A 24,852-nucleotide genomic window follows, 5' to 3' on the forward strand; every position below is an offset into this window, starting at 1 on the left:
GAGTTTTGTATGGCTATCTAGACAAAGTGAGTGGTTTAAAACTGCAGAAATTTATTCTCACTATCTGGATGTCAGAAGTCTGAAGTCAATGAACAGGCAGAGCCTCTGGAGGCTCTAGAGAGAACCTGTGCCTTGCCTCTCCCAGCTTCTAGTGGCCTTGCTATTCCTAGGCTTGTGGTTTTATGATTCCTATCTCTGACTCCAAATTCACACTGCCTTTCTCCTATCTGTGTGAACTCCCTCTGCCTTTCTCTTCTAAGAACACACTGCTTGCATTTAGGACTACTGACTAATCCAGAATGATCTCAAGATCCATCCTTACTCACACTACAAAAACCTTTTCCTATTAAAGTAACATTCACAGGTTCCAGGGATCAAGATAGGAATATATCTTTGAGGACACCAGTCAGTCGACAACCAGTTTGAGTACCATGGAATTCGGGTAGCTGCATGCTGTATACTCTACATTCATATCATTCTCCACAAGGGAAACAAGACCACTACCCTGTGTTTCCGCACAGCCTGAACAGGAGTGAACCAGATAATCTCTGATGAGGTCCCTCTGAGCAAACACACTCTGGATCCCTAGTACCCAGAAGCCAGGACGAGGCAGGACTAGATGCCAGCCCTACCCAGGGCTGGTCCCCCAGCGTCTCCAGCAATGCAATGCAGCAGCTGTCCTCTCTTACCCCAATCTCCTAGGCCTCACATGGCATTTAGCTGTGAAGTGACTGATCTGTTTCCTGTTCAAGTATGCCTTCCTCATGCCGGTGAACAATTAGGAAACAGAAACAAAACTGTAAACTGAAATCTGTATATCTAGCCTTGCTTTGCTGCTACCCCAGCCCCCCTGCCCAACAGCTCTCCCTCTAACCTCAAAAACACTTGGGAAGTTTCCAGGCCTTGAAACAGAATGGAGAAGGCATCTGACAAAGCAAGGACTTCATTTTGCACTGTAAGTTTGCTGAACTTGCCTAAGGAACACTGTGTTTCTAGTCCCTTTGCTAAGTTATACTCCAGCCTTAAAGGGCAGACTATTCAAAATGCCTGGAATGTTGAAAATGATAACACTTGTAACAGGGCTTCAGTAAAATAAGCACTCTCATCACTCAATTGCTGATAGGAATATAACCAGACACAATCATTCTGGAAAGCAGCTTAACACCTTCTGGTAAAGGGACTTAAAATTGTATATACCCTTTGACATTGTAAAACTCTACACTAGGGAATGAATCTGAAAAGGGGCAAAACATTCAAAAGATATCCTTACATCTGAGATGAAAAATTAAAGACATTTTGCCAAGAAGAAATTATGAGATAAATGATTGGTAGATTCATAAAGTTTTATGCAGCCGTGAGAAACACATTTTACCAAGAAATATCTAGTAAGAAACATCAACTACAATGAAAACAGCTACTCCTTAGGCAAGGCAGGTAGTACCCTAAACCCTTTAAGTGCTCTTTGTGTGCTTGTGTGTGTGTATGACTCACACACAGGCAAACAGGTGTTTTAATTCCAATTCTGCAATCAGAAATGCAGGCACTGACAGTTCAGGCATGTGCTCAAGGTCATCCTGTAGCTAACAGATGGCACTGGGATGAAGCCTATATAGCTTAGCTCCAGAGACCATGCTCTTAAACTCTGTAGTGGGCTAAATAACGGTCCCAGAGATGTCAGGTTTTAACTTGAAACCTCAAAGTGTTACCTTATGTGGAAAAATGTTCTTTGCAGGTGTGATCAAGTTCATAACCTGGAGATGAGGAAGAATCCTCAAGTATCTAGGTGGCACCTAAATCATCACAAGTGTCCTTATAAAAGAGGCAGATTTCGCACTCACACGTATTTTCTCTCTCTCTCACTCACACACACACGCACACACACATGGGCCATCTGAACACCACTGGAGTGATGGAGTCACATGTCAGGGAATGCTGAGAGAGCGAAGGACAGACTCCTCCCTACAGCCTCTAAAAGGAGCACAGTCCTACTTGCACCTTGATGTTGGACTTCTGGCCTCTCTTCTGAGAGAACAGTATCTATCATTTTAAGCTACTCAGTCATGGAAATTTACTATGCTGTGCTGCTCTCAATGCAGGAGAAAATATTCAGATGCTAAATTGAATAAAACAGAAACCAAAATTTATATACAATGATCTTAATTATGCAAATAAAAATAAATGCAAATATAAGTGTTTGCAGAGATTATCTTTGAATAGGATTACAGGCAATTTTCAGCATTATGCCTTTTGGTGTTTTTATAAATTTCTATAATTAGTGTGAATTTTTTCAAAGAAAAGAAAGTTTTTTTTTTTAATTAGCAATTCATTATATTTCTGCAACTCGAACTGAATCACAAGGATTAGAAATCAGGAGGTCCAAAACTCCCTAATAATGGTCTTAATTCAATCTTGGAGCAACACCTAGAAAAAAACAGCCACCGAGATGCACGTTCTCTCCATGGCTCTACTCAACCCTGGGTCTCTCCGTCTGTCAGTGTTCAGCCTCTGACAGGAGTATGATGTGGCTGAAGAAGTTTCAGGCTTTGAAGCAACACGATAACCTGAGACAGAGATGTTTTCCTCCTATGTACCATACACATGGGGAGGAGATGGAAGATGTTTATGCATTCCCAGAGTTCATCCAGCACAACTCTATAGCCACACCCCCAAAACAAAATACACCATTTAGTAAGCACGTAAATGCTTGACTTCTCTGTAGGGGACTTCACAGAATGATATGCCAAGTTAAATACGACTTGAATCAATCTTGCAAGGTTCTGACTCCAAGGCTATTCTGCCACAAAACTCTCTTCCTACTATCTATCCGGGGAATCACAATACCAAAGGGTGACTTTACTGTATCAACACGGTGTCCTTTGATTAAATACATTCATTTAGTATGTGTCAGCATACTGCACCAAAAGGGACAGCAAGATGTGTCTTTCTGATTAGCATTTTGTCTTGCTCATGTGATTGTAAACAGTATTAACTGCAGTAATACACAAGTAAATGTACAGATATACAATGTATATGTAAATGGATACTTACACATATGTATGTGTACGTGCATACACAGGGACAGAGATGGTGGTAAAAATGTGCATCTAGGCAGAAAGGACATGAAGCCAAGATATGGGAACAGGAGAAGAGAGTCCAGTGTGGCCAGGTGTGGTGCACACTGTGTGGTGCACATTTCTGTGATCCCTGCCGCATCTGGGAGGCAGAAGCAGGAGTACTGGGAATTCTACAGCAGTGTGGATACACAGTGAGCCCCTATTTGGGTGGTGGGGAGGAACAGTCCAGTGTGTGCAGATGAATGAGTTTAGTCACAACCCTCTCTGGAAATCCTGGAAGATCAAATCTAACTTTAACCGTGTTAATACGTGCACTGATGGTGTGAAAGCAATGGTGGTAATACTGTAGGTGTCTTAGCATGGATCACAGAGGTGAATATGTGCTTGCACTCTCTGAAGTCTCCCCACCATACGCTCACACAGCCTTGTTTTGTTTATTTTTAAATCAATCTCACCTAAGGATGTCCTGGGGGAAACAATAACAACTATCACTATTAAGTATCAACCCTGGATTTCATTTTCTCAATATCCCCCAGACTAAAGGTAAACTCATCAAGCACTTTCCCTGCAGGGAAAAAAAGCACTTTTAGTAGAGAACAATCAACAGAAAAAGTGTGGCTATTCAGATGTGGATATTCACAGATACTTCTTGAAGAATGAATAAAGCATGCTTGCTATTTCAAAGATTGACTCATGCAATGATAAAATGATACACAAAAGATCCTTCAAAGTGCAAGACAGACCAACCAGTGAACTTCAACACACAAGAAAATGAAAGTTGATGGAAAGGGAGGGGGTGGGGGAAAGGGGGAGAAATGACCCAAGCCTTGTATGCACATACGAATAATAAAAGAAAAAAAAAGAAAGTTGATGGATATGGTTTCAGATTGCACAATGCAGCAAAGCTCTGAGAAACCGCTACCACCACGTTCCGACGTAGTTTCAAAGGCCATCCCCAATTAACTGACATGACAATTTAAAAATCTACCCCTTTTCAACTACCGATCTTTCTAAGGCTGGATTTTCTGCATATATTTCAACCAACACAACGTACCACAACAGAATGACTGCAAAAGCATTTACGATAACCCAGCTATCTTCCATTAAGGAAGACCTTAAAAAGGTCTGAAAAGGTAAAATAATGTCACTCTTCTTACTAAGTATTTGCATTTTGGAAATACTTTCGTAACTATCTGATAACTACGTTATCATGTAATAGGTTTGTTATATTCAAACTTTTAATATTTTTAAATCTTCTGAATTTCTAAGATAGTAAATGTTGCTAGATATAATCCACATAAATGAAAGCTCTTGGGGAAATCTCACTAGTTTTTCAAGTCTAATGTAAAGGAGACCTAAAACCAGGTTGAGAACCACTGGTTTAATGTAGTGCGAGCAGGGAGTGGTGGTAGATGAAGTGAAGAGGCAAGAGAGAGAAGGACCCCAGTGTCTCTAACACTGCATGGGGTATTCAAAACTGATCTTACAAAGGTCACAGGAGGGTGCTGACTACCAAAATACTATAGACAGGTTTGCCTTTTAAAAAAACCAAGGATACCATAAAAGCAACCTCTGCTCCATAGCATATGATTCTAAAAACAAGTATGATGGGAAGTCAATCTCTAGGGCATTGAAGGTCCATTATTACAATCTTAAAGAAGATTTATATAAAAGAACAAAATTTAGTGATGGAAGAAAGAAGAAAAACAGAGTCTTGAAAAATAGATTTGCATCCAAATAAAATTTTCCAAAATGAAGGAGACCATCAGTAACAAAGTGCAGGGTTTTAACAATCTAAAGATGCCAAAATCAAGATGCATTTTGGGCAAGTCTGGAAAATAAAAATAAAGGAGTCAGCAAAGGGCAATAAACTCAGCTGTAAAGAGAGAAAAGGGAATGCAGCCAGAGAAGACAAACAGAGCAGTCAGGAATCGGAAGCAGGGAGAGCAATCAGCTTCTAATTCCACCACTGGAGGTGGGAAGGGTAGAGCAGGAGGAAGGAGACCCAGGCACAGCCTGCACAAGCAGACCTCCTGAGCAGCATTCTCACCAGGGAAAAGTCTGGTTACACCAATCAACAGAGAGCAGAGAACAAACAAAAGACAGCTATAAACACTTGCTTTTAAGGTGCTTATACTTATTTTCAAAGTCAAAACAGCCATTAATAGGATAGCTATAACTTAAATGAGAAGAGTGTTCTGTAGAGAACTCCAAGTCAGAAACCCTGGCAATGTTCTCAAACTCACTGTGCCTCACTTTCCTCTTCTGCAAAAATGGGGAGTCCATCACCTACCTCACAGGCTGGTGGGTACAAAGGCACTGCATCTGGACATTGTGAGGACAGGTCTGGCATCAGGCACATGCTCAATGAACAAAAACTGTAATTTTCATCACTGTCGTTACCACTTCAGAGGCAAAGCAGCATCTAGAGCTCTCAGTGCACTAACCCAGGCCAGAAAGCCTCCCCAGGGTCAAGCGTCAAGGTTTTAAAAATCACCAGTACTGGAAAGTGGGTAAGGAATGTGGACAGCTTTGGCCTGGGGCTATACACTCAGCTGAGAACTGCCTTTGACTGAGGTGACTAAGGCTGGGTTGCATGGCCTTAGTCACCTCAAAGCAGCACCACAAAGGCACCCTGGCAAGCAGGAGGAGACCCAAGACAGAAAAGATTAAAAAAAAAACACCTTTCAGAAGAGCCAACGTTGCTTTGCCAGGTACCTTTCACACACAATTTGCCTCCCCCGGATGTGGGCTTATACACTGTTAACCACCCCCGCGTTATGGACCAGGAAGCTTGAGGCTAAATTGCTCACTTGACCTGAGGTCCCACACACTCCCTCTCCAAAAGTTGCGGGCCAGCAGCTCTGAATCTAGTTAGAGCAGTGTGTTGGGAATCCACTAGATTAAAAGATATACACAAAGAGGAGGGAGAACTCACTAAAAAGATTTTGACTCACAGCAATTGAGGTGGCCAACTAAAGAAATGTTTCTGAAGGTCAGACAGGAAGAAGAGTAAGGAATATTTTGGCAGGGACAAAACCCTTGTTCACCTCCCATAGCTAATGGAACACCCAGGAAACATTCACTGATGTGCCAGATGCTGTCCTGGGGCTGGGGATACAAGCCAGCCTGTATGACTCTGTCCTCAGACATTAACTGAACAGGAAGCTGTTTATGTTCCGAGTATGGTGAACTTGCAGTACAGGGTAGTATAGAGGTAAGTCATGAAGAGGTCTAAGTCAGTCTGAAAGATCACAGGAGCACATGCAAAGGCCCTGAGGTCCTTCAAAGCCTGGAGCTAAAAGGCCAGTGGAAAAGGAAGGTAGTTAGCAAAGCTGAGAGGTAGGTAGAGACCAGATTATACAGGGCCTTGTGACCACACACATTTCACACTCTTCTAAACCTATGTGATCTCTGAAGATCCCATTTAAAGGATAAGGTCACTGTGGCTTCAGTGTAGAGGCCCGGAGGGAATAAATGAGCATATAGAAATGGACTGACCACAGCCTCTGAGAGACCACACACACACAGAAACACATACAGAAAGGGACACACACATATACAGACACTCCGAGACACACACACAGGATATACTCAGAGACACATACGTACATGCACAGAGACACACAGACACATAGATACACACACAGACATACCCAGGCAGAGGCACAGACACAGATGTACACACATCCAGACGCACAGACACAGACACACACAGACAGAAACACACACTCATGCAGGCCAGCTGCCTGAACTGGAACCCTGGCATCACCTATGACCCTGGCCTAGCTTTTCAACATCTCATCTGCAAAGCAGTGACAATGATATTGTACCTACTGTATATGCTGTTGTAGAGATAAAGAAGGCAGTATATATAAAGCCCGCGGAAATGCTAGCTTAAAAAAAAAACAACCTATTCTTATTATATACAAATGAAAGTCTTACAAAATAAAACTCAACCTTAGTGCAAGTGGTACATTCTCATGTTTTCCGTTTTCTTTCTTTTTCTATCTGTACTTCTGAGTACTGGAAAGGACCCTCTACATTCATTTTAGCATCCAGTAACAAGGGTCATGACCTGCAGTTACGAATGATGGTTTGTCTTGGATGCAGGAAGAGAAGAAGGTAGAAGAGTGACAGGACTTAGAGAACACGGGAATGTGAGGGGAGAGGAAGAAGAGCTCTAAGATACTCTCAAGTCACTAGGCTGGTGGCAGTACCATGTTTGAGACTGGGATCCCAGGGATGAGGAGCAGGTTTTAGTCTGTGGGAGGAGGGCAAGAGTAGACTTTCTCTTTCAATCTGAACTTGCTGGCGGGAGGATTTGGGTACAGGTGATGAAAGCTTCATTCCCAAGCAGGGCATCACATGGAGGTCTTATAAGTATAGCTACTGATAAAGGCTGCACTTGGTGAGGCATATAGCAGCACATGGCCGACGGAGGACTCTGGGTTTTTGGGGCTCTCACTAAATGTCTTTCCTTACCCAACCAGCATAAAATACTAATCATATTTAATTAGAGTCCATTTGCCCATCTGTTTCCTCTATTCTCTAAGCTGCTTCAGGGCAGGGACCACCCTGTCCCATTCATCTTTCTACTCCCCAGGCCTCCCAAGCCCGGTGCCTGTAGCAGATGCGCAGTGAACACCTTCTGAACGAAGGCCATGTTGCAGAAGAAAATCTGCAGCATTGGAAGCCACTTCCAGTGCAGAAAGTAACCAACGAGAAGCAAATGGGAGGCTGGGAGGCTGGGAGGCTGGGAGGCAGAATCTGGTAGGAGAATTCTGATCGTTTGCAGGGCTGTGGGTTAACAAAAAGCATTAGCTTTTACCATTATCATGGCAAAAATGAGTTTAAAAAAAGTAACGCTAAATTCTGAGATGTGTGATGGGCATAGACGTTCATGGTCAGAAACCGAGAGTCTGGGATGTAAGCCAGAAGACAAAAGAAAAATAAAACAAAAAATCAGCTCATATATAAATACACATGTATAAAATCATAAATAAAATGTAATCTCTTCCAAAGGTCACCTCAATCTTTAGTGCTTGCTACACTTTCCCATCAGCTCTACACCTTCTCCAGAAAGCCTCCATCCTCTGCCCCCTCTGAAGCCTTAGCACCTTGCACAGGACAGGAATGGTTATACTCATTCTCATCCACCCCACTCTCACCCCTCATTTATTTAGAGGCACCCAGTAGTAGTTGACTAATTCATTCTATATTAACTGATTTAGGCATTAAATATCAAATTTAGATTCATAATTTCTACTAGGTCTGAAGCTACCACGTGCTCAACACCTACTCCGTAACACACCTAGCTAAGACTTTACGTCACCTCCTGTAATCCTCATTTCCCATTTCACAGGTGACAAGATAGTAACACAGTTCAGTAAGGGGTAACACTACATTCAAACCCAAAGCTATTGAACTCCAAAGCCAAACAAATGTGCAAATTATTCCAAAATTTTAGTGCTGTTATTCCTGTCACAGAGAAATAAAGAACAGCTCATCTGACTCAGAGGCAGCCCTCTCTGCTCCCCAGGACATAATTAAGACTCAACTCAGAAAAAGTCTTTTTCAGCTTTTAAAACCCATAATTTATCAAGAGTCACTTATTCATTTCCTACAAATACTAAGTCAGGTCAAACAACTCTGTGATTAAAGAAATACATATACTGAACATGCTAATGGCATCCTTTGCTTCTGAAAGCATGTTTAATTTGTAGTAGTGACAACCAATGATATTCAGGATAATCAAATCATTAGTGTTGAGTGATTAATACAATAATCACAGAAGTTCTACAGTCCCTTAACTCCTGCTACAGCACCCCCTACACACTTTTGTGTGTACGTTAGTTCACTTTATCCTCAGAAACTGTGAGGCCATAACTATACCCCACTGTATGTGAGGAAAGAACCAAGGACGACAAGCCCTGTGAGTCACTGAAGGTCCCAATGTTGGTTATAAGGAAACAAAACACCTCTGCTTAGCTAAGGCAAACTACAATGAGAGCAGTTGGGCAAGTGGGGGGGTCCAAGGCAAACCTTCGTCCTCCTGAAACCCAGCAGGCCAGCTTTCCCCAGCAGAGAGCATGCCAGGGCCACCAGAGCTCCAGAACCCTGCCCGAGCTTCACCACCACAGACAGAGCAGGGACATGGGCTTGAGATAATCCCCACCATGCCTCCGAGCCTGTCCACAGGTAATTATAGGTAATAGATAAGCAAAATAAATGCTAGTAAAATTATACAGATAAGGAAGAAGAATTGAGAATGCTTTGTTACCTTCCCCTACAATAAAGGTTCCTTTCTTTTTCTTTCATTCTTTCCTTCCTTCTTTTCTTCCTTCCTTCCTTTCTTCCTTCTTTGTTTTTAGTTCTTTCAAATTTTGTTTTTTAATCTACAAAATTCAAATACAAATATTAAATTCTTAAGCCCAGTAAGACAATCCTTTCTACCAAGTTTATTGGATATTCAACCAGACCAACTGTCCACTTATTTTTTATAGTTTTATTTTTAATTAACAAATAATTGTATGTATTTATGGAGTACAATGTGATGTTTTGATTCATGTATACATTACAGGATGATCAAATAAGGCTAATTAGTATATTCCTCTACTCAAATATTTATCATTTCTTTGTGGTGAAAGCATTTAAATTTTTTTTACTTATTTTAAAATACACAATATATCATTATTGACTATAGTCATTGCTATGCAATACAACACCAGAATTTATTCTTCTAACTAACTGTAAGTTTGTACCCATTGGCCAATGTCACCCCTTTCCCAGTATTTGTGAGGTCATATGGTAATTGTTTCTGCATTTATTTCACTTATTGTAATGTGATCTAGGTTCATCCATGTCACAAATGACATGTGTAATTTTTTTAAAAGCTGAATAGTATTCCACTGTGTGTACAGATACCAAATTTTTCTTCATTCATTCATCTGTCGGCACACACTTCAATCATTTCCTTATCTTGGCTCTTGAGAATTACGCTGCAACAAACACAAGAGTTCAGATGTCTCCTAGGCATACAAGGTTGTTTCCTTCCAGGACAACAGGAGACAATCTGGCTGATAACAAATCTCTCCAACTTCTGGAAAGCCTTAGATCCCCTTAAAGGGTTCACCAGATTAGCTCAGGCTTGCTCAGGATAATTTCCCTTTGGTCTAATCTGCAGACCTTAATTACATCTGCAAAATCCATTTTGTCAAATAACATAACAATCTCAAGCACAAAATGACATCATGTTTACTTCACAAGCCTTGTTCACATTCAAAGGATTGTCCTTCCAAATAATCATGTTATGCATACATGGAGGGGTGGGAATCTTGGAAGGCACCTTAGAAATCTACCTACCAGTGGAAACCATTCAGTGATGTAGTGCATCATTGGAATATAGTCTAGTTAATGTTTTAAATTAATCATTCTGTCTGCTGGGTAAAGAAGTCTGTCATGGGATATGTGTAGAAACATGGAGACCAATAGGAAGCAATTATAATTGCTCAGGAAAGAAATAATGGTAGTTTAAACTAAAAGTAAGAAAATAAAAGTAGCATAATTAAAGCCAAATATTTGTATGGATTATAATTTTTAGTATATACCCACCAAATAATGAACAGTTTAAAAATATATACTCTAGTTTTGAGAACAATATCAAATAAGCAAATGTATTTTTGTATGTAATCCTCTAAAAATTATGAAAGTTAACCAATAATTCTTAGCATATCAGGCTATATCTAACTCTATCATCAAAGTATTTAAAAGATAAAGGATGAGGGTCCAAAACAGAGGTCATACATTTCATGTGTCTTGCTCATTTGGGCAAGTAATTAAGGTGCAACACTACCGGGAGTCATATGAAATTGGGTCTCCATTCTATTTTATAGTAGACATCATAGAAATATTTTCAAACTTGTTCAGGGTGGAGCATAAAGTATGCATATAGTCACATGCTAATTTCAAAGAAATCAAAATAAAAGTTAATATTTCTAGTTACTCAAATGACAAAACTCCCTGCTTCAGGCTTCCTCCCCTCATGAAAAACCACAGAGGTGGAAAAACCTGGAAGTCTGATGCCAGTAAATTTATGTATATCTGAAAACACTCCAGTAATTACTAAAGAAATGAAGTCTGCTCATTTAGCCCAAAGTTGTCCAAACACTTGGCCATTTAATTTTTTATTTTACATCTAGTTTTCTAAAATCCACATATTCCAAAAAACTCTTCCAAATTATTTGGATCCTTTAAGCTTTTGCTGGACATCTTTACTGCATGTGAAATTTTTATAGTAGACAATTTGGCTACTGGTAAAACATCTAGAAAGTTTTCTAAAATTGAGCAAGTCCTTGAATTTGAAATAGTTATGATAGAACTGAGCTCTCTAAGTATAAGAAAATTGAGCCCAATAAGTTAGGCACAAATATGTCTTCCAGAGTGAAAGACAAATGGGCAAATGTTCTCATAATTGGAAATCAGCCTCTTTTTTTGACAGCTAATTCTATACTTTAAAACCTTCACTTTAGGATGACTGGAATAATTTTTATTCATGCTTCCCTCAGATGAGGAAATGGATCATGGAAAGATAGAAATGGTGAGTATGAAAACTGAATGGTCCTATCTAATTAAAGCCTGTCACTTGATTGAATACATTTTCAGCAGTACAAGGGTCTCACCCTAGTTGATAGGGAAATGGTTTTCACACCATGAAAGTCCTTGCTAGCACCACCAATTCCATATTCATTCACAACTTTTCTTTTTATCAAATGAAGGACTCAAAATTTTCTATATGCAGATTGGTCCCTTAAAACCAAGCTGTTTTAATCTTTTATTCTCTTGTCTAGTTGAATATATTGATAACCTTTGATGTATATTAATATCAAATTATAAATCTAGACATTAGTTATCCATTTTTCTGTGCTTTCTCTCTTGCCATTTCAGAAATGACATTGTCCTCACTTCTCCATCTTAAGGCAATAGCATGCAGCTTTTACATACTGAAAATCACTGTTCTTCAATTTTAGCTTGTCCCATCAAGCAGTAAAATAAAGTTGAAAATACAAGTGCTTACTAGTGCCGTTGACATCAAGATATCATTTGGCTATTAAACATTTATTTCACTGTATTTTTCACAAAAGTACCAGAAGTCCAACTGTTGAAAACAAATACTTTGAAATAATTCATTTTCTGCCACTGGCATTACTCATATTATAGTCTTTACTTCCTCAAGGTGAGTGTGGGCTGATCCCAAGCCAGAGTCAGCTGTTGTTCCCTTCATCATGGGTGGAATTGCTCTGCTAGCATCTCTTAATTGCATGGTGTCCTTAAGTCAGCTTAGCTTGCCCAAGTGCTTTCTAGACTTTCTTTGCTGCAAGTGCCACTAGCTATATTGGCCCATCAAAGAGATCCTAAGGGAATCAAATTCCTAAGCTATTATTTCTTCCTTCTGACTGAAAGAGAAGTTACAACATTAGTTCCTCAGGATTCTCCATTAGAAATAGAAAAATGGCCTTTAACCTCCACTCTCCTGAGGACCTAGCTTTTCTAGCAGTCTGTTCCTACTGTTGTTATGTTACCTAGAGACAAAGTGGGCATATAAATGTGTGTTTGGACAAGAGGGTGAGAGTCCTTAATGCTGTGGAGTATTATCATTTCTAACTTGCTAGGAAAATGGACCTGTACTCTGGCTCCTATGTAATCATATATATTTTGAAATGTCACCACTTCTCAGAGAAAGACCTTATCATGCCTCTCTGAGTTTCTCTCTTCTCTAACAATTTAAAAAGTCTCAAGAGAAACTTTTCTGTTATATCAAAATCTCAACTTACCTTCTTTACTTCTGTAGCTATGACTGAAAAATCTTGCCATCAATGCAAGGTGATAAAGACTCAAGTCTCCTCAGTATGGTGTATAAGCCCACACCTGAATGTACATGTCTAGGCTGCATATTATTTTCTTGATCCTATGGGTTAAAGTCCCTCTTCTTAGAAAGAGAAACCAAGCAAAACTTAAAATAACACTGTTAACAAAGATAACTCTACCAGGACAGTGATTCTACACAACCTACACAAATAAAAGTATAGTCATTACTTCGTATCTGAGAGTTACATATCCATGGATTCAACCAACTGTGAACTGAAAAGTTTCAGAAAACAATTGTCTGTGCTAAACATTTGTGGACTTTTTTCCTTATCATTATTCCCTAAACAATACAGTATGACAACTATGTACGTAGAATTTACACTGTCTTAAATATTTTAAGTAATATGGAGATGATTTGAAGTATACAAGAGGATACATGCAAATACTATACATTTTATATAAGGAGCTTGGGCATGCATGGATTTTTGGCATCAAATCGCCCTTGGATATAAAGGAATGACTACGTGTATCTGGCAGACCTAGAAATTGCCTCAGGTCCTTTATCTATTACTTGGCCACATATTCAAATGCTCCTGCTATTTATTTATGCAAATTGTCTTCTTTTATAGATATGAATATTGAGTAGATAGATGATTTGTTTAAAATCCAATTGCACAAAAAATGATGAAGCAAGAATATAAAACAATTTTATTATAATATTTCATGTAATATTTGTATATCTGACCAATCTCTCACCAGGAATCACTGAAGTACCTACCTTGAGAGCAACTTTTTAAAAAATCAAATACAGAAAATGATCACGTTCATTTAGAGAAAAATGTCACAGTAATGGGGCTGTGGGCATGGCTGCAGTGGTAGAGGACTTGCCTAGCAGACACAAGGCCCTGGGTTTCATTCTTCAGTACCACACACAAAAAGTCATAGTAATGTATCTATCATTTTGGTAATGAACATATATGTTATATATTCATAGTTGGTTATGCCATGTTACTTAATAATGTTCTCATTTTTTAGGAAATAAAGACCTGGAGAGAAAGAGATGGCATGGCCTTCCTGGAAACTAAGGAGCTTCATACAAACCCTCTATCATCCCCAAGCTGATTTTCTGGCAATTCTAAATTGGACTTTTGGATATTCTGCACACATTGCTTTATAACAGATCACAAAGTAACACCATGGGGTAATAGAGATTGAACCAATGGTCAAATCACAGGTGACAAAAAGATGCTGTATTGTTTCAAAGAAAATTTGGGGTACTTTTAAGATTTTTCTAGTTGCAATTCTTGGCTTAATTTCCTGTATTCAAATACATCATGTTGACATTTCCTCAAACCTTGTTCAAGGAACAGATAATCTTATTGAGCAGCAGATATATTGTTTTCTGCATTTGATGTTCTAGTTTAATGAAGTGTGACATATCATCTGAGTGACAGGGAGTCTGTGAAATACAAGGGGATATTTTTCTATTTAATGGCAAATGAAATGGCATTCGTGATTGTTTACTTATAATTTTTTTTCTCTGAACAAGATTACTTGCTTGCCTTTTCAGAGGTGGTCAGGTTGTTTTAATGACATTTTAATCAGGGTTATATACAATAAGAATTGACCTTCTGTAAAGCATCAGAAAGGGTTCCGTGCAGAAAAGAAATATTAAGAGGAGCTTCATTGTGGTAGTTGGAAAAATGACACAATTCTTCCCACGTTTCTGTGTTCATAGCTTTCGCCCTGTAATATGTGCGACCCTCTTTCCATGATAAGCTTCCTCCATGCACCTCATTTTGGCTGATTTGACTGATGCAACGCAGATAGCGGCTTGAAATGGAACTGCACATCTGAGATGTCCTCTTGCTCCTGTTGGTGCTGTGAGAATTCTTGCACTCGCTAGCCTGCTTGCCTCAAGAGGGAAGGGGGTCAAAGTCAGGTGAAACACATTCAGTTCACAGACACAAGAATAAGCTGTTGAGCTGCAGGCACATGGACCCCACCAGAAGCCAGTAGACCCATCAACAGATAAAGAAGCCTATCCCTGCTGACTCCAGAAATATAAACAACAAGTGCTTACTTATTTCAATAAGTGATTGCTTGTGATCACTCATGGCAGAGTATAACTCTGGCAATAGTTGAGTGATCCATTCATGGATCTTTTTGCCCCTTCATATTCCTTGGCAATGTATGTCCTGGACACTGCTCTCAGAGATCCTGCAGTAAAAGAAGAGAAGTGTTACTCAGTAGGGGCCATATCTTCAGCACAAGATAAACAAGAGCATGCTCTAAATACTCAAGAACGTTACAACTTTGCTGATTAAAACTTTCACAAAACCATGCAAGAGGTCATTGTTATTAGTGTTTCTTGAAGAGGGGCATGTATCAACTTTTCTGGGGAGCTTTCTAAAAATGTACATGTTTTGCTGCCAGCCAGGACTGACTGAGTCTGAAATTTTGGGAGCTGGGCTAAGGGATGTATATTTTAGGAAAGCTCTCCAGGGAATTCCAATGCCCTACCATTTTTAAGAACCAGTGGTTAGGGGTAAATAAATCAAATTCTCTGTTTGTGTCTAAGGGCAATAGAATATAGAAGAAAGGTGAAATCAGTAGAGACTGGAGGTGTCCTGAAAAGCTTTGGAATGTAAAATCTGATTGGTTCTTGAAGAACCACAGTACTTACCCTCCATTAGACTCTGAATTATATTGTCATAAAAACATTTTCTTTTTCTGAATTCTTATTACAATTAAATTTAGTAATTAAACCAGTTATTTATGCAATTATCTGCTTAATTTTTAGCACTTCTGTTGGATGTATCATTTCAAGAGGCAGGAACAAAGTGTATTTTTTTACTGATACATAGAAGATGACCAACATTTATTTATTGATTAATATATATTTGGTGACTGAATCTCAAGACTGACATTTCTTAGCATCTAGAATATTAGATCTAGGGCAGACATTAAATCGCAGTTGACTCTACCTCTATTCTAATATGGGAATCCTCTCTCAAAGTACTTAATGGATGATGATCTTGCACTGTGAACACTTCTTCTAATGAAGAGTCAGTGAGTAATTGAGAAACAGAGTTCTGTCACTCACACTCATTAGAAATTACTTTTGTCTAATGTCTCCTGTACCTTCTATCCATGTGTCAGTTCCAATCTCAGAAAAAATTAAAATGGAATCCATTCCTTCTATACAAAAGTACCTAATATATGGCAAGGTAGCCATGCTGTGCTCTTATAAGGCTTCCTTTCACCAGACAACTGGTTGCTACTTTTGGTCCTTTGGACAGGTTAGGAATAGTCAAAAACGAGGTTTGCGCTGGGATACGTGTCATTGTGGAGAACATGTCATGTTCCCCAAATTTTGCAGCCAACTCATCAAGGTAATATTGTACTTATTTATTTTATTTTTGGCATTACTGAGTATTGAACTCAGGACCTTCTTCTTACCACTTGAGCCATGCTGCCACCCCCAGTCCTTTTGCTTTAGTTTGTTTTTCAGATAGAATTTCAGGCTTTTGTCTGGGCTGGCCTAGACTGTGATCCTTCTACCTCTGCCTCCCAAGTAGCTCAGATCACAGGTTTGCACTACTGCATCTGGTCCATACTTAATTTTTAAATGCCCATAGCTACATAATTCTGAAGGCTTCAAGTTTCCATTTTTCCTTCCTCAAGGTTCAAGAAGTACCCAAGTACTTTTCTTTTCAATACTGGAGATCGGACTAGGGCATCAGTTCACTGGGGACATAGTACTTTTGCAGAAGATATTTTCTGGTCTGGAGAACAGTTTACAATGCTTTTAGGTCATTTGTCCTCCTGGCTTCTGGTCCTCCTCAAAAACTCATCTACCACTTCACTTGGCACATACATCCCTGTGTACTCTTAGTGGTTTATATCTCTTTCCTTGACACTCTCCGTCTCTAGACCATGAGCTCCTTGGTGGAAGAGACCACAGGGACCATGGTATAATTTTCCACCTCGAGACACTGTATAGTATTATAGTGCAGAGAGCCAGAAATTTTAAATTTGACATTTGTATGACTGAGTGGGTCATTTCAGGCATTTTCATGGCTAAGTTATGTGTAAAACAGACATAAGAGCAGTGACAACTTCAAGTAACTAGCTTTCAATTCTACCTTTTATTGTTTAACTAGGTAGAAACATTTTCATGAGTTTCACTAATTTTAAAAAAAAGTAAATTTTGTGTAAATTCGAAATGTAGCTGAGTATATAAAAGTCATGGTCAAACATATGCAGATAATTTTTGGAAAAAATAGGCAACGCTTCCCATTGTCAGTCTCTCTCCAGTATCTTCACCTGTCATGCCTTCTCTGATTGCCATGTTCAAAATCTCTTCAGCTCCTCTACTGCCTGTCAGACGACTGTCTTCTCCAGAAATCCATCTCTGGCATCCCAGCTCAGGCTCGGGTAGGCACCTGATCACCTTTTAATGCAATTGTCTGCTTCGATGACTGATGCCACACAACTGTGACTTGAGCAGGGAGTACGTTTGATTTCCTCTGCGCTCAGTACTCAGGAACGACAGACATCTTTTGGCAACATCCCTCCATAGCTAAGAGCCTCCATCTGGACGCTTGTCCTCTGCATTAGCCATCCTTGCCTGTCCGTATTCCTGGTCTGCCCTAGACATTTTAGAAAGATGCTTAGCTCTCTCACCTATTGTGCCCCCTTGCTCCCTCTGTGAAAACGCCTAGGACCAGGTGGTGCCTTAACCCCGCCCACCTCAGAGCCTGGTCACGCCCCTTTCTCTACCCCGCCTCCCTCACCTTGCCTCTGGCCCGCCTTCCTAGCTCGGGGACACGAGGACGCATGCTCAGTCTTAGCCTCTTCGTAGCGTGATGTCGTAGCTACGTTAGCGTGCTGACGTAGGCCGGTAGAAACGCCTGTTGCTCCCCGGCGTCGGGATGCAGTTTTGCAATTAGTTCTCCGCGGTCGATTGCTCTGGCTACTCAGCAGCGTGGTTTTTTTCGTGGAGGTAGCTGAGTGTGCCGGCTCCATTCCGCCTTGTTGGGAAGAGGAACGCAGAGGAGAGGTTCTGTGGACACCGAGCTGAGGCTCCCTAAAGGCAGCAGAGCCACCCGAGGGCCCTAGAGCGTGCGAAGGCAGGGCTGCGGCCCAAAGCAAGGGCAGCTGAAAGGGAGGGTCTGCAGATCGTGTAGGAGTTCGCTGGGGCCTGGGCTGGGCCGGCAGAGGCCCGGGGCTGTCGCGCAATGCTCGGGGCCCGGTGCCTGCTGCAAGCCCTGCGCTCCTGCTCCTCGGCTCCGTGCGCGAGGCCAAGAGCTCCCGCCACTGAGCGTGCGAGACGCCCTCAGGGCCCGGGGCGCAAGTGGGGAGCGCGTGAAGGTTCAGGTGGGTGTGTGGAAAGGGGATGGGTTTTCCCCCGCCTTTTCTTTAGGAAATTATGTGGCACAGCCACATCTAGCTTTACTTTGTGCTGTCGGGTCAGACGGGACGACCATCTGGGAAAAGTTAGACCAGGTAGACACAGCAGGAGTCCGCGCTTCTCTTTTTCCTAAGGTGCTGTGACTTTTTGCAAAACTGTTCTGATGTCTACGAAATGCAGAAACAGATTTTCGTGATACCAGAGCATTGCGTGTAATCTTGTGAGTCATACAGAAAAGTGTAAGCAGACAAGCCCCCTTCCTCCACCTTGATCTCAGAGTGAATGTCCACGGTTGTGTAATGGTTGTCCTGCCCTCACTTCGTGAAGGCAGAAACTGTGTGTTTTTGTCACATGTATTCATATGTCAGGAAGTACTCCTTCCATTAAACCTTGTCTGTTAAGCTTTTAGGTGCCTCAGTGCCTAAGGTGGGGCTTGCATGTAATTTACGTTTTAGTAAGTTAGGGGAACGTGGGATGTAGTCGTTGGAAAGAGCGTAGGTGTGGAGCTGCCTAGCTTTAAATCTCTCCCACCAAGAAACTTACTAATTGTGGGCGTATGACTTAAGTGTTCTAAACTTTAGTGTACTTTTATGAAAGTGGAGATAATACCAGTCCCGACTTTATAGTCCTGAAATTTACATGGTACCATGGGTATAAGATATTTAGATCAGTGGCCCACAGTCAATAAATGTTAGCTACTACTATTTCTCCTGCTAGTAATATTTGCAGCCATTCCACATGGAAGATTCCCTCTAACAGGAGCATGTTAAAGAAGGGGGCGGGGTGACCTCCTTAGATTGAAAGACACTGATGCAGTTACCTTGCTGTTATAGATCCTTGCTGTTTAGCATAATGACCATTTGGATCCTCTTTGCATTTATTTGAGTTTCCATATTCTTTCCATGATCCAAATCAGAAGCTTTCTTGCACTCATCTACTAGCTCGGCATTCATAAATGATCGTTTTTGTGTGCTAATCGAGAGGATTGGAAGATTGAGCAGAACCTGCCTCCCAAGTTAGAGGTTCAATTTAGTGCTTTACAGTCTAATATAGCAACCAGTCACTTGTGCCTCTGAGCTTTTAAAACGTCTGAGTTGAGATGTACTGTAAGTGTAAAATACATGGTAATTTTCAAGAGTAAACAATGCAAAAATCCCTCTCTTGACACACACATTTTTTTTTTGTTTGTATATGTTACTGGGGATTGAACTTGAGCTTGTGTCAGGACTCTACCATTTGAACCACACCAGTCCTTTTGCTTTTTAGTTTGTTTTTCAGGTAGGGCCTTTGCATTAACTTTGACTCGTGCCAGCCCCAGACCACTATCTTCCTATTTGCACCTCCGGAGTACCTGAGATTACAAGTGGGTACCACCATGCCCAGCCTCAACATATTTTTATGCTGCTTGCATGTTGATATATTTAGGGCATAATTGGTTAAGTAAAATATTAATTTCTCCTATTTCTCTTTACTTTTAATGTGGTCACTAAAAACTATAAAATTATGTGTGTAGCTCACGTTTTACTTATTTTGGACAGACATACTCTACAGCAATATTATTATTACTAGTGTCAAATATTAAATAACTGAGAAAGCAGAGAATTCCTTAATGCTTGAAGTTTGGGAAGGTTTCTTACTCAGGTGACTTTTCAGCTGAGCCCTGAAGGTTGTATTCATCAGGTAGTGACTAGGATGGAGTGGAAATGGCACCAGGATGTGACCCCCAAGCAGAGGGAAATTGCTTGTTGGTGAGAACATGAATTTTGAAGTCGTAACTGTGTCTAAATCCCAACTATACTACTTGGTAACTGTAACCTGGGCCATTTTCTGGAACTTTTCTGAATGTATTTCATTTAAAAAATGATAACCATTTCATTTTGTTCTTGTGAGGATTAAATAGCATAATATTTATAAAGAACTTAGAACAGAAGCACATTAAAAAATGTTCAGTGAATGTTAACTTGCACTAGCAAGTAAAAATAAGAGTAGTGCTTTGGAAATTACTGTTGAATGATCATAACCAAAAAGTAAATGCCCTTATGAAGCACCTTGTACATGGGACTGAGGCAGTTTATACTTCATGCTGTGTAACTGGCAGAAGATCAAGGGCTTTCCAGTCAGAGAGACTTGGGTTCAAATTTGGAATCTACCATTCAACCAGCAGTGTGACTTTCAGCAAGGGTTTTTTTTTAAACTTTGCCAAGTCTTGGTTTCCTCACCTGTGATATGGTTATACTAGTCCTTAGAGCTGTTGGGAGAAGGAAATGAGAACGTATATGAAGGTAGTAGAGTGTTTTTTACATAGTACATGTACTATGTAAGCTTTAACTGAAAAACATTTGTGAATTATCATCTATGTCCCTGCCAATACATTTCAGTAACTATTGTACACATTTCCTTCCCTTAAAGCATTATGGAAATGCAAGTAAGTGTTAGAGAAACTTTTAACAACAGCATCTGCAGATTATTGCAGGACCCAAAGGTCATAATCAATAGATATTTTTTGTGTTTCTTTGTTTTGTTTCAAGACAGTGTCTTGGTATATAACCCAGGATGGCCTTGAACTGGCCGTCTTGTCTCCTCCTCCCAAGTGCTAGGATTATAAGCATGTACTGGCATGCCCAGTGCATCAGTAGGTTTTTGTATGTAGGGTCATCTCTTGCTTTCCCCAGGCATGTTTAATGGTGAGTGTCTATCTCTATTCATTGACTATACATTTATTAGATACTTCACAATTTTTTGGTGTCCACTAGAGTGTTAGTCTCTCTTAATGCCTATGCTAGTTAATTTAAGTTGGGCAGATCTGAGAGTTGTTTTTAGCATTACTGGTCTACTTGAAGACATCTCATTTGTACTGGCATGTACCTATCACTTAAATTAAGATTTTGAAACTTTGTGTATCACTTAGTATGTGTTCATAATGAGACTTTTTTTAAATTGTCCTGCTGGGTGGGAGTACAGTGTAGCATTTACAAAGTTCTTACAGTTTATCAAATGCATGATACTTGACTTCACCCCTACACCATTCTCCTTCCTCCCTCCTTCCCCATAATGAGACGTTTTTGAGAGGGTTTTTTTTTTGGTATGATATTTGGTAAAAGGAAAAAAATCTGTAAAGATATGTCTAGTTTATACTATGTAATCTCCGTTCTGAGAATTTCATATAAAGCGAAAGGCACCAAGTTGTAAACCCTGTTCTTTGTAATTGGAAGGGGGATGGGGACAAAAATACCTGGGAAAGGCCAGTATTGAGGGCATTGGTTGTGAATTAGGCTCATGAACTTGATGGACCATTGCCACCCATTCAAAATAATGAGCTTTATTATGAAAACAACAAAAGGTAGAATGTCAAAGTGTGTGTCTCACTGTGCTAAGGAACTTAAGTTTGTGTACACAAAGATAAACTAAAAGCAGTTCATTTTATGCAGTTGATATATTGAGGTAAGATTGTGAGTACGGTTTTTTCTTTTATTTAGTCTTCTTTGCATGTGTAATGAAATGTAAAATGATTGTAAATTCACATTTGGAAATGTTTCTGTTCCTTAGGGATGGTTTCGTTCAGCCTGATCCCAGAAGGAAGTCTTGTTTCTACATGTAAATGATGGGTCATCTTTGGAGAGCCTTCAGGTTGTGGCTGATTCAAGCTTTGACAGTAGGCAAGTTGCTTTTTAGAGTCTTTTTTTTTTTTTTTTTCCATCTCCAGCGTTTCCCACTTCAGTAAGCCAGTGTTTACATTGCTCCCTGAGTGATCTTTCTAAACAAATCTATGGACTATAGCTTAAGATAAGGCCAAATACAAATACTTGGAATCAGGGTCCTTCCAGCTCAGGCTTTCCTTGTCTAACATCTTCACATGCTATAACCCTTACCTGTGCTTTCTTTCAGTCTTTCTTAACTACCTACCCTCCTCTAAGCTCTTCTGCTTTCCTGACTCCTAGCTCTTATAGATGTTGCTGCCTTAACCGGATCAGCCTCTTCTTCATGTGTCTTTCGTAGTTCCAGATAAGGGATCATCTCATGTTCCTAGTTCTTGACACTGGCAGGTGCCCACCTCTGTCATAGAATGTATGACATTAGTAGGTGATCAGCTGTATTCCTTTTGGATTCCTTTTGACTAAGGACTCCTACTTCTCTGAGGTTAAGGATGATAGTACTTTATTCATTTTTGTATTGTTGGCCCATGGCATAGTGCCGACAAAGTAACAATTACTGTTTGTTGAATACATTGGAAGAAACTTTTATGGCCTCATTCAGAAGATGTTAAAACTGACACCATCTTTGTGTTAGGGCATAACCTCTGGGAAGCAAAAGATTATTTTGACTTGAATAAGAGTGCTTTGTTATTCCAAAGATTGTTAGGATTAATGTTCTCTATCATTATTTAGGTTCATGAGACTATTAGGTCAACAGGGCAGAACAAAAAGACTGCTTTAATGTAATAAGCAATCTTTCAAAAAAGGTTGTTTTTCTGATGATATCAATCAGTACAGTAATCATGGGTATTTCTAATGGTACTTAAGTTTTGGAGGTTCTGGAGGATGACTGCCTATCTCTTTTAGGTATTCTCAAAGCCCCCAAGGAATATTCCTATATGTTAGGTAGTGCATATTTTAAGTTAGAACCTCTCAAAATACCTTCTCAGACTTGGTGAAAATGTAGTAGGGTTTTTGTTTGGTTTGTTTGTTTGTTTTGCCCCCAGTAACGCAATAGTGGTTAGTCTTTTTTTTTTATTGTTTTATTATTCATATGTGCATACAAGGCTTGGGTCATTTCTCCCCACTGCCCCCACCCCCTCCCTTACCACCCACTCTGCCCCCTCCCTCTACCCCCCACCCCCTCAATAACCGGCAGAAACTATTTTGCCCTTATTTCTAATTTTGTTGAAGAGAGAGTATAAGCAATAATAGGAAGGAACAAGGGTTTTTGCTGGTTGAGATAAGGATAGCTATACAGGGAGTTGACTCACATTAATTTCCTGTGCATGTGTGTTACCTTCTAGGTTAATTCTTTTTGATCTATCCTTTTCCCTAGTTCCTGGTCTCCTTTTCCTGTGGGCCTCAGTTGCTTTTAAGGTATCTGCTTTAGTTTCTCTGCATTAAGGGCAACAAATGCTAGCTAATTTTTTAGGTGTCTTACCTATCCTCACCCCTTCCTTGTGTGCTCTCGCTTTTATCATGTGCTCAAAGTCCAATCCCCTTGTTGTGTTTGCCCTTGATCTAATATCCACATATGAGGGAGAACATACGATTTTTGCTTTGTTGGGCCAGGCTAACCTCACTCAGAATGATATTCTCCAATTCCATCCATTTACCACCGAATGATAACATTTCATTCTTCTTCATGGCTGCATAAAATTCCATTGTTTATAGATACCACATTTTCTTAATCCATTCGTCAGTGGGGCATCTTGGCTGTTTCCAAACTTAGCTATTGTGAATAGTGCCGCAGTAAACATGGGTGTGCAGGTGCCTCTGAAGTAACCTGTGTCACAGTCTTTTGGGTATATCCCCAAGAGTGGTATTGCTGAATCAAATGGTAGATCAATGTTTAGCTTTTTAAGTAGCCTCCAAATTTTTTTCCAGAGTGGTTGTACTAGTTTACATTACCACCAACAGTGTAAGAGGGTTCCTTTTTCCCCCACATCCTCGCCAACACCTGTTGGTGGTGGTGTTGCTAATGATGGCTTTTCTAACAGGGGTGAGATGGAATCTTAGTGTGGTTTTAATTTGCATTTCCTTATTGCTAGAGATGGTGAGCATTTTTTCATGTGTTTTTTGGCCATTTGAATTTCTTCTTTTGAGAAAGTTCTGTTTAGTTCACTTGCCTATTTCTTTATTGGTTCATTAGTTTTGGGAGAATTTAGTTTTTAAGTTCCCTATATATTCTGGTTATCAGTCCTTTGTCTGATGTGTAGCTGGCAAATTATTTTCTCCCACTCTGTGGGTGTTCTCTTCAGTTTAGAGACCATTTCTTTTGATGAACAGAAGCTTTTTAGTTTTATGAAGTCCCATTTATCTATGCTATCTCTTAGTTGCTGTGCTGCTGGGGTTTCGTTGAGAAAGTTCTTACCTATACCTACTAACTCTAGAGTATTTCCTACTCTTTCCTGTATCAACTTTAGAGTTTGTGGTCTGATATTAAGATCCTTGATCCATTTTGAGTTAATCTTGGTATAGGGTGATATACATGGATCTAGTTTCAGTTTTTTGCAGACTGCTAACCAGTTTTCCCAGCAGTTTTTGTTGAAGAGGCTGCTATTTCTCCATCGTATATTTTTAGCTCCTTTGTCAAAGACAAGTTGGTTATAGTTGTGTGGCTTCATATCTGGGTCCTCTATTCTGTTCCACTGGTCTTCATGTCTGTTTTTGTGCCAGTATCATGCAGTTTTTATCATTATTGCTTTGTAACATAGTTTAAAGTCAGGTATCGCGATACCTTCAGCATTGTTCTTTTGACTGAGTATTGCCTTGGCTATTTGTGGCCTCTTGTGTTTCC

General features: G+C 40.0%; 1 protein-coding gene across 3 annotated transcripts in view; it reads right to left on the bottom strand.

The window, feature by feature from the left end:
* Positions 1 to 8,158, bottom strand: part of LOC109678739 (ferroxidase HEPHL1-like) — a 54,916-nt gene extending 46,758 nt beyond the window's left edge. For 2 of the 3 annotated variants that reach the window (XM_074064623.1, XM_074064621.1), the window contains exon 1: positions 5,368 to 8,158. The gene's annotated coding sequence lies outside the window, so the exon portion shown is untranslated. Of the gene's footprint in view, positions 1 to 689; positions 3,835 to 5,367 lie in introns of those variants that run through there. The other variant, XM_074064622.1, reaches the window with a different exon arrangement.
* Positions 8,159 to 24,852: the final 16,694 nt, after the last annotated feature.

Source organism: Castor canadensis, unplaced genomic scaffold (assembly GCF_047511655.1).
Source record: "Castor canadensis unplaced genomic scaffold, mCasCan1.hap1v2 HAP1_SCAFFOLD_181, whole genome shotgun sequence".
Taxonomy (NCBI): Eukaryota; Metazoa; Chordata; class Mammalia; order Rodentia; family Castoridae; genus Castor; species Castor canadensis.